At 33.5% G+C, this 10,726-nt stretch overlaps 1 protein-coding gene across 1 annotated transcript in view; it reads right to left on the minus strand.

Moving 5' to 3' along the window:
• The window catches only part of LOC118645106, a 392,389-nt gene that overhangs the window by 17,375 nt on the left and 364,288 nt on the right, over window positions 1–10,726 (minus strand). The window lies entirely within an intron of this gene.

Genomic DNA, 10,726 nt, shown 5'->3' on the forward strand with positions numbered 1-10,726 from the left:
TAGAACATTTTTTAAACAATTATTTTGCCCGAAAAACTTGAATTTTTGAGGCTACACGACAAGTGCTAATCGAATATCGACAGATCTATTTATTTTAACGTAATTCTCATATAGTTCGGGACGCTTACAATATGTTTCTATAAAGTTCAGGTGATATAATTAGTTAAAACATTTTTTAAACAATTATTTTGCCCAAAAAACTTGAATTTTTGAGGCTACACGACAAGTGCTAATCGAATATCGACAGATCTATGTATTTTAACGTAATTCTCATATAGTTCGGAACGCGTACAATATGTTTCTATAAAGTTCAGGTGATATAATTAATTAAAACATTTTTTAAACAATTATTTTGCTTGAAAAACTTGAATTTCTAAGGCTACACGACAAGTGCTAATCGAATATCGACAGATCTATTTATTTGAACGTAATTCTCATATAGTTCGGGACGCATACAATATGTTTCTGTAAAGTTCCGGTGATATAATTAATTAGAACATTTTTTAAACAATTATTTTGCTTGAAAAACTTGAATTTCTAAGGCTACACAACAAGTGCTAATCGAATATCGACAGATCTAATTATTTTAACGTAATTCTCATATAGTTCGGGACGCGTACAATATGTTTGTATAAAATTCAGGTGATATAATTAATTAGAACATTTTTTAAACAATTATTTTGCCTGAAAAACTTGAACTTCTAAGGCTACACGTCAAGTGCTATTTGAATATCGACAGATCTATTTATTTTAACGTAATTCTCATATAGTTCGGGACGCGTACAATATGTTTCTGTAAAGTTCCGGTGATATAATTAATTAGAACATTTTTTAAACAATTATTTTGCTTGAAAAACTTGAATTTCTAAGGCTACACGACAAGTGCTAATCGAATATCGACAGATCTAATTATTTTAACGTAATTCTCATATAGTTCGGGACGCGTACAATATGTTTCTAGAAAGTTCAGGTGATATAATTAATTAGAACATTTTTTAAACAATTATTTTGCCCGAAAAACTTGAATTTCTAAGGCTACACGACAAGTGCTAATCGAATATCGACAGATCTAATTATTTTAACGTAATTCTCATATAGTTCGGGACGCGTACAATATGTTTCTATGAAGTTCAGGTGATATAATTATTTAGAACATTTTTTAAACAATTATTTTGCCCGAAAAACTTGAATTTCTAAGGCTACACGTCAAGTGCTATTTGAATATCGACAGATCTATTTATTTTAACGTAATTCTCATATAGTTCGGGACGCGTACAATATGTTTCTATAAAGTTCCGGTGATATAATTAATTAGAACATTTTTTAAACAATTATTTTGCCCGAAAAACTTGAATTTTTGAGGCTACACGACAAGTGCTAATCGAATATCGACAGATCTAATTATTTTAACGTAATTCTCATATAGTTCGGGACGCTTACAATATGTTTCTATAAAGTTCAGGTGATATAATTAGTTAAAACATTTTTTAAACAATTATTTTGCCCAAAAAACTTGAATTTTTGAGGCTACACGACAAGTGCTAATCGAATATCGACAGATCTATGTATTTTAACGTAATTCTCATATAGTTCGGAACGCGTACAATATGTTTCTATAAAGTTCAGGTGATATAATTAATTAAAACATTTTTTAAACAATTATTTTGCTTGAAAAACTTGAATTTCTAAGGCTACACGACAAGTGCTAATCGAATATCGACAGATCTATTTATTTGAACGTAATTCTCATATAGTTCGGGACGCATACAATATGTTTCTGTAAAGTTCCGGTGATATAATTAATTAGAACATTTTTTAAACAATTATTTTGCTTGAAAAACTTGAATTTCTAAGGCTACACAACAAGTGCTAATCGAATATCGACAGATCTAATTATTTTAACGTAATTCTCATATAGTTCGGGACGCGTACAATATGTTTGTATAAAATTCAGGTGATATAATTAATTAGAACATTTTTTAAACAATTATTTTGCCTGAAAAACTTGAACTTCTAAGGCTACACGTCAAGTGCTATTTGAATATCGACAGATCTATTTATTTTAACGTAATTCTCATATAGTTCGGGACGCGTACAATATGTTTCTGTAAAGTTCCGGTGATATAATTAATTAGAACATTTTTTAAACAATTATTTTGCTTGAAAAACTTGAATTTCTAAGGCTACACGACAAGTGCTAATCGAATATCGACAGATCTAATTATTTTAACGTAATTCTCATATAGTTCGGGACGCGTACAATATGTTTCTAGAAAGTTCAGGTGATATAATTAATTAGAACATTTTTTAAACAATTATTTTGCCCGAAAAACTTGAATTTCTAAGGCTACACGACAAGTGCTAATCGAATATCGACAGATCTAATTATTTTAACGTAATTCTCATATAGTTCGGGACGCGTACAATATGTTTCTATGAAGTTCAGGTGATATAATTATTTAGAACATTTTTTAAACAATTATTTTGCCCGAAAAACTTGAATTTCTAAGGCTACACGTCAAGTGCTATTTGAATATCGACAGATCTATTTATTTTAACGTAATTCTCATATAGTTCGGGACGCGTACAATATGTTTCTATAAAGTTCCGGTGATATAATTAATTAGAACATTTTTTAAACAATTATTATGCTTGAAAAACTTGAATTTCTAAGGCTACACGACAAGTGCTAATCGAATATCGACAGATCTAATTATTTTAACGTAATTCTCATATAGTTCGGGACGCTTACAATATGTTTCTATAAAGTTCAGGTGATATAATTAATTAAAACATTTTTTAAACAATTATTTTGCCCAAAAACTTGAATTTTTGAGGCTACACGATAAGTGCTAATCGAATATCGACAGATCTATGTATTTTAACGTAATTCTCATATAGTTCGGGACGCGTACAATATGTTTCTATAAAGTTCAGGTGATATAATTAATTAAAACATTTTTTAAACAATTATTTTGCCCGAAAAACTTGAATTTCTAAGGCTACACGTCAAGTGCTATTTGAATATCGACAGATCTATTTATTTGAACGTAATTCTCATATAGTTCGGGACGCGTACAATATGTTTCTGTAAAGTTCCGGTGATATAATTAATTAGAACATTTTTTAAACAATTATTTTGCCCGAAAAACTTGAATTTTTGAGGCTACACGACAAGTGCTAATCGAATATCGACAGATCTATTTATTTTAACGTAATTCTCATATAGTTCGGGACGCTTACAATATGTTTCTATAAAGTTCAGGTGATATAATTAATTAAAACATTTTTTAAACAATTATTTTGCCCGAAAACTTGACTTTTGAGGGCTAAAGGTGAGATGCTGTTCAAATATCGACAGTTCTATTTATTTTAACGCAATTCTCATATAGTTCCGGACGCGTACAATAAGTTTCTAAAGAGTTCCGGTAATATAATTAATTAAAACATTTTTTAAACAATTATTTCACCCGAAAAACTTGAATTTTGAGAGCTAGACGTGAAATGCTAATCGAATATCAACAGTTCTATTTATTTAAACGCATTTTTCATATAGTTTTGGATGCGTACAATAGTTTTTTTAAAAGATACGGTGTTTTAATTAATTAAAACATTGTTTAAACAGTTATTTTTCCCGGAAAACTTGATTTTTGAGGACTAGACGTGAAATGCTAATCGAATATCGACAGTTTTATTTATTTTACCGCAGTTCTCATATAGTTTCAGACGCGTACAATAATTTTCTAAAGAGTTTTGGTAATATAATTAATTAAAACATTTTTTAAACAATTATTTTGCCCGAAAAACTTGAATTTTGAGGGCTAGACGTGAAATGCAAATCGAATATCAACAGTTCTATTTATTTTAACGTAATTCTCATATAGTTCGGGACGCTTACAATATGTTTCTATAAAGTTCAGGTGATATAATTAATAAAAACATTTTTTAAACAATTATTTTGCCCGGAAAACTTGAATTTTTAAAGCTAGACTTGAAATGCTAATCAAATATCGACTGATCTATTTATTTTAACGTAATTCTCACATAGTTCCGGACGCGTACAATAATTTGCTATAGAATTCAGGTCATATAATTAATTAAAACATTTTTTAAACAATTATATTTTCCGGAAAACTTGAATTTTGAGGGTTGACGGGAAATGCTAATCGAATATCGAGAATTCTATTTATTTTAACACAGTTTTCCTATAGTTTCGGACGCGTACAATAATTTTCTAAAGAGTTCGCCAGAAAGTGAAAGTTTTGAAAATTGATTGAAAATTAACAGGTAACATTACATATAATATATTATAATTTTTAATTTATTTAAAGGGGATTAAGTATGGAGATAAAGTATGTAAGAGTGATATTAAGAAACATGAAAATTTAATATAATCACTAATTTGTGTTTAGTGAGTGAGAGAGGGGTGGAGGGAGGAGAATGGGAGAGCGTGAGAGATAAAGAAGAGGATTAAATAAGAAAGTAAAGTGTAAGAGTAATATTGAACAATATGAAAATAATATAATTAATATCATTAATATTATAATTAATAATTTAGAGAGTGGGAGAAAGAGCGTGAGATAGAGAAGGGCATTAAATATGATAAAGTGTGTGAGAGTAATATTACAGAAGAGAAAAAAGTGCAATGTTCAATATAAAAATGCTAAGTGGCGCGCGCGAAGCGCGCGCAATGTTGTGGTCTAGTGTATAATAAAAAAGATTCCGGCCGGTAGTTAAGATTAATTCCCACGAGTTTCAAAAAATATTGTGCGAAGTCTTTACGCAAAAATTGTAACCCGGCGTGAAGTAACGAAAAATCACACGCAGCAGCTGTGAAATCTAAAATTATGCAAATTGCAGCCTGTAACCGAAAATTTGGACGGTTCTGTGTGTGCTTCAGATTAACATTAATTTCTCACTCGCGGCTATGGGAGCCGTCGCCATTCATTGCGCCTGGTCTTTCGGAGGATGCCTTTCTTTTTACGCGAAGACTAATGATTAAGAGGGCACGGCCGGGTTGTGAATCTTGAGCTTGCTTTACATTCATCTTACAAGGTTCGTTTCGTGTACACTCGAACGATCCCGCTTTCACGAAATCTCTGCTCGGCTTTCTTTAATCTATTGAAAAGTTCAACGATTTTGTGAGACACGTTCGCGTAATAAATCTCACACGTATAATTTCATACAAATAAAACGGGCAGGATTAATTTCCACTCGTTTGCCTTTGATTTTCAATACCAAAAATAACAGAGAAAAGTCAAGTCACATCTACGCGGCCCGTAACGTGAGAAACTAATCGGTATTGGCTTGTTATGGAGGTCAATCGATTAATTAAAGTGCTGTCTATTGAAACGGGCGGTGTGGGAAGAAGGAAGAGAAATCTGCACGAAAGATTACGAATCCACCGGCAACAATGTAGCGGAAAAGCATCGAATAATTGTAATGTAAATAAGATGTCCGTTAAATCAACATATACTTTCGTTTATATATGTGATTATTTGCCGCTCGTAAGGTTTCAAACGCATGAATCAGACTCGCTTCTCATTTATATGGTAAACTTTGAGAGACGGCACTACCGGCGTTCCTCGAAAAACCAAAGGTCGAAATTTCATGCTCGGCAATCGAAGGAAGCAACATTGACGATCGCTTTTGTGTTTCGACAACTTTACGAGTCATCGCGAATATTGGGGACGCGAAAGAGTACTCGCTGCAAGGAACTTACGCTTAAGAAATATTGATAAAGCAATATCCCTTGAGAGAAAGTAACGAATTACATCCTGCGCAGAGGTTAAATGAACTTGTCATGATTTCCATATACATTCGTAACCGCCAGCTGCACCACGGTGCGTTGCCTGCTACGTGAGGCGACCGTACATCACATCCGCGCATCGATGCATCGGATTCACGCGTCATCTCGAGCGGCAGCCAATTTTACGTCTGTCGAACAAATTTCTCCCGTGAAGCGTATTATCACCTACAATTTACCATTATCGTAAAAATTATTCGGATACATGAATGTTGTATGAATTTGACGCAAGATTTTTTGTCTTTCTACAGACGCTATAGAAACTGACGAGTATGAGCTGGATCCTGAGAGAGTGTGGTGATCACTCGAGTCTGGTCAGCTTGTAAACATCTTTTCATTCGTTCACATTCTTATGCTCCTCAAAATAACGATACTAATCGAAATGTCTCAAAAGGGAGACAGAGAGAGCCTCATAAACTAATAAAAAATGGTTATCTTATAGTTAGATTCTGATTAAATAAGAACTTTACGTTTTTCTACCTCAATAGCGCCCCTTTGCATAGTCTACCCGACGGTCTGCCCTGTACTCTCGTGAAACTTTTATTATGAATTTATAACAAAAATCTGTTTGTTCTCAAATACTACACAAGTGCACATTCCAACATTTCTTTCTTTATATCGCAAAATTCAATATATAATAACATAAGTAAAGAACTGGCTAGTAGTTGCGCAACAAATTTAATAAGAATAACATCACAGCTTTACGATCTCCGTTTCGAGAGAACACATGGTCGACTGCGCCACCATATCGACACCTTTTATTGCTATTAGGGTGACCTTAGGGCGGCCTTGCATATAAAGTGAGAAGCGAAACAGACGTGCGTTCTGAATTTTCGAGACTAAAGCTCAACGTGCATTTCAACGTTATGTAATTCACCATAAAACGCCAACATCCGCAAGAGCCCTTGCCTGCGTGTGAATCGCCCGCAGAGAGACGCCGCAAAACCGCGGAATGTGAACGCGTGTGCGCGTGGAATCTCATTAACGTGGCCCTCACGAGCGGCCAAGCGAGTGCGCGAGCGAGAGCGAGAAAGCGTTAAAAGCGCAATGTACACCGACACGCACGATACGCGTGGCGTGACAGTGCACGTTCGCGTGGCGTGACCCCGTGCACGCACCTGCCTGACCCCCGGTCCGCACCACGTGCATACAACCGTGACGGAGAGGTGCGACGTCGCAGCGAGCGTGTGCAATATGCCCTACCCACGCGCCTCTCTACGCAACACTTATGCAATTCCTGGAACCGTCCTCGCGCGCGTATGTAAAGGACGTTGTTCTGTGGCTTCGAGTAAAACGGTCGTAAATGAAACGCGTGAAGCCACCTTTTGAATTGCTCGCGACTCGGGAATGTCACTTTGCTCGCCGCATAGATACATTCACACCAGAACTAATAAAAACTAATAAAAACAGGGAGTGTGTACTTGGGTGTAAAAAATTTAACTCTGGCTATATTCTAAATTGTGTGAGTTACCTTTTTCTTTTCTCTTAATGAACCTGCAAAGATGTGTTCTTGAAGAGTTCAGAATGTAGCTCGCATAATATTTAAAATGAAAAAAAGTAAAGTAAAATTTTACTGACGTACATTTGTCTTATTAGTTAATAAATACATCGCCATGCATATATAAATAATAAATAAATACAAGATAGATGTCAGTAATTAGTCTGAAAACTGATGAGTTGATGAGAATACACGTTTGCCGATGCAAAGAACCACGGCGTGGTTCAGTAGCGCTGGAAATAAATTACCCCTATACATGTACACAGCACACACAATGAAACGAGCTGTTCATTCATCAGTTCGACGTTGCGCTACTCGAGTTACAACGCCATCTTAATATTTCCGCATTTTTTTCTGTAAACCAATACTGTGTATAAACCCGTGATGGATTTCTCCTTTTTGCAGCATGCACAAAATTGATTGCAATACATGAACTGTGACAAATGGATTTTGAAAATTTATTTTCAAAAATCTCGTTCAGAGTATTCAGAATATTTTAAATTTTAAAAAATGTAGCACTTTATTTTTATTTGTTAGAAACAATTTCTTATATTTCGACTGAGATAATAAACATATAAATATTATTCCTTGAAAAAAATTCGGAGATGTTAGTATAATGAAATGCAACGTTTTATGGTAATTAAAATTACGGAGCATTTTTGTCTTGCGCAGTTTAAATTGTAATCCTTTCTCACGCATTAACCGTTATCTCTTGGAACGTTGAGTGATTATTAAATTTTCCTTTGTAATTAAAGGGAAAAGCATTCATGGATTAGAAAATCCTAATTAAAATTTTGCGAGGAATAATTCTCACTTGCAGAGTTGCACGTGACATGCTTGCAAATACACAGGTGAAGAATCTCTTCTGATATAAACTATCAAGAATCTATATATGCAATATTGCCAACATTTTTTAATATAATGCTAAAAAATTAGAAGTAATTAATCACATGCTCCTCTTATTTAGGTAATATATTTGTGAAATTTATTTATTGAAATTTATTATATATGAATATTACCATTTTTTATGTGTTTAACAACTAGAAGAATTATTCTTTCCTCTTTTTACTTTGAGCATCTATTTTCGTCCATTAAAACTTAATAAATTTTACTGCTAACGTGCTACACTACCAATAAACATGAAAACATTAGCTGTGACTCACGATTTATCGAAAACACGAATCGTGTGTATATAAATTCGTTTTTATATAGATAACATCGATTTAAAGCTCACAACACGACAGATCTTATCTCGATTCAATAATATGTGTGGCTGAAGAGCACATAAATCTGAAAACACAGTCGCAAAGACATAGTAGAGAGAGAGAGAGAGAGAGAGAGATTAGAATTCTTACATAATTTCAGAATTTCTAACAACCTATACTTCGTCATTGTTTTTTCTTAATAAATTAGTACAATTTGTTAAAGCATGGATCTTCCAATCCTGAAATCAACCATAAGAAATCCCTTTGAGAAATCCGTAGAACCCTAAAGTATGCAACCCGACTAACACGGGAGCATTTCGCAATGCTGTTTCCTCTACTTTTCATTTCAAGCACAATTATTAAACATATATTGCTTATTTATTTACAATAAAGACAATTTCCCAAATTTTTATTAAAATATCTATATATTTTTAATTTAAGAAAAATATCGAAGAATATATACTAAACAATTTATCGTGATTAAATACATTTAATATAATTTAATGTTATCAAGAATTATTTTGATAGTAAATTTTCATTAAAAATATTTTGCTCTACTGTATTTAATTGAACGTTTCTGAGTTGAATGTATTAGAGAAAAATATTAACAGTCCTAATTACCTGTTTTCGTTTTGTCATTTTTCTTTACCAATTAACCAACCGCAGCAATCTCGGTATTGAATGTTCGTATCAACATATTATGCGGTACCGTATTTTTGATTTTCAATCGTTTCACCTGTGGTGCGCCGACCCCGTTGACCCCCCACGTGAACCGCGTCGGGAGAGCTTGCGGGTCCGGGATCACGAAAATAAGAGGAAGCATGATTTATAATGGTGTAATGGGAGCACGAGATGATACACCGACTGTTATTGTTACCGGGAGGCATTATTGTGGGAGGCTGACCTCGACATTGCCTTGGGCAAACCATAAGAGAAACCGGCAGTGTAAAATCAAATGAGAATATAGACTTTTATTACTTATAAATACATATCATAGCAAAAAATATGAAAAGTATAAGTAAAATAATATTATTCAATATTATTCGATACATCACAAAAAAAATCTATTGTTGACTTTTACAATCTAAAATTTTTTTAACTTAACTAATTAGAAACTTTTTTATAAATTTTATATTTAATTTTAATGTGAGAATAAACGTATGGGATAAACGAAAGGAATGTACTGAGGAAAAGATATAAAATTTAACTATCCAATAAAAGCAGTTATAACAATTGCGTACAATTACAATTGATTGGAAGATTCACTTACCATTTTTTGTTCTCGTCAGAACCATATTGGATTATAAATTCATTTTATAGCACTTTTTAATGATGTTTAAAATAATCGATATTACTGCCGGGAATTTTCCAATTGATCAATTTAACATATTGATGTGATCGATTACAATTAATATTGCAATCGGAAATTAGGACAATAATTTTCGCATTTTCTTTATATCGCGTAATGTATGCCATCCTTATGACGGACGTGAAGCAGTCTGCTGTTATTACGATGATTACGGTATATACAATTAAGCACACAACCTGTATGATCATCATTATCATTGGCGTTATTATCATCAACGGCATCATTCGTGGCTGTACGCACTCCGCCGGGAGAAATTGTATTTAAAGGCCGTACATAAACTGTAATTTACAAAATAACTCACAATATGATGTTTTCGATGATTGAAATATTTTTGGACATACTCATTGCTTTTAATAAATTAATCGCGGATAATAATCCTGAGGTTAATTTAGTTTGGGCCCTGCCTGCTCGTGAGTGTAACGAGCATCGTCGAAAATCAATTTCAAGATAGACAATGCCTGCGCCTCTTAATTTTCTCCTAAATATTATGTACTGTGATCCTTATTTAACATTGTCCAAGTGGGCTTTCTTCCCCAACGAGTCACCTTTTTTTCTTTATCATTAAAGTTATGCATAATTTACGAATATTATTTTATTTTCGTGTTCTTAAATATTATACATCTGGTCGTGTTCAACGGGACCGCCACGAATTTGCTTTGCGTCCAACGAGCTAATTAGGAGTTTTGTAGAGATATACTACTGACGGCTAATTAGGAGGGCTACCAGAATATATACCTATCAACGTGAAATATACTCAGCTCTTAGTAAGCCCGATCCTGCGAGAGAACCTGATGCACCGACATTATACGGCGCTGCCCGATTCACGGAAGTTGAGCGCGATTCAATTC

Source organism: Monomorium pharaonis, chromosome 4 (assembly GCF_013373865.1).
Source record: "Monomorium pharaonis isolate MP-MQ-018 chromosome 4, ASM1337386v2, whole genome shotgun sequence".
NCBI classification, from domain to species: domain Eukaryota; kingdom Metazoa; phylum Arthropoda; class Insecta; order Hymenoptera; family Formicidae; genus Monomorium; species Monomorium pharaonis.